The sequence below is a fragment of the Penaeus monodon genome, chromosome 21 (assembly GCF_015228065.2).
Source record: "Penaeus monodon isolate SGIC_2016 chromosome 21, NSTDA_Pmon_1, whole genome shotgun sequence".
In the NCBI taxonomy this organism is placed as follows: domain Eukaryota; kingdom Metazoa; phylum Arthropoda; class Malacostraca; order Decapoda; family Penaeidae; genus Penaeus; species Penaeus monodon.
The window spans coordinates 37,532,496-37,532,752 of record NC_051406.1 but is presented as its reverse complement, the minus strand read 5'-3'; the positions used below and the strand labels follow the sequence as shown (position 1 = coordinate 37,532,752).

At 34.6% G+C, this 257-nt stretch overlaps 1 protein-coding gene across 1 annotated transcript in view; it reads left to right on the top strand.

The window, feature by feature from the left end:
* LOC119586457 (glutamate-gated chloride channel-like) overlaps window positions 1–257 on the top strand; it is a gene marked incomplete in the record, with an annotated part of 67,121 nt that overhangs the window by 21,486 nt on the left and 45,378 nt on the right.

Sequence of the window (257 nt, the reverse complement as noted above, 5' to 3'; positions counted from 1 at the left end):
ACACAGATAGTATCGTTTTGGTAAACCCATTAATTTTTTTTTTCTTTTTAGGCGACCTACAATATGGAGAACATTACAGATTTCTTATAATAGCACTGAGTCTGCTGAAATGATAAGTGTATGATAAATAGGTTTTGAATTATGCTTATGACATTTTATTTTCATAAAACGGCGGAAGTGATACCTTGCGTGCTCTAACGCGATTGGTCTACTTCCTGAGTCGATCGTTCATTTCAGTTATTTCATGATCAGCTTCG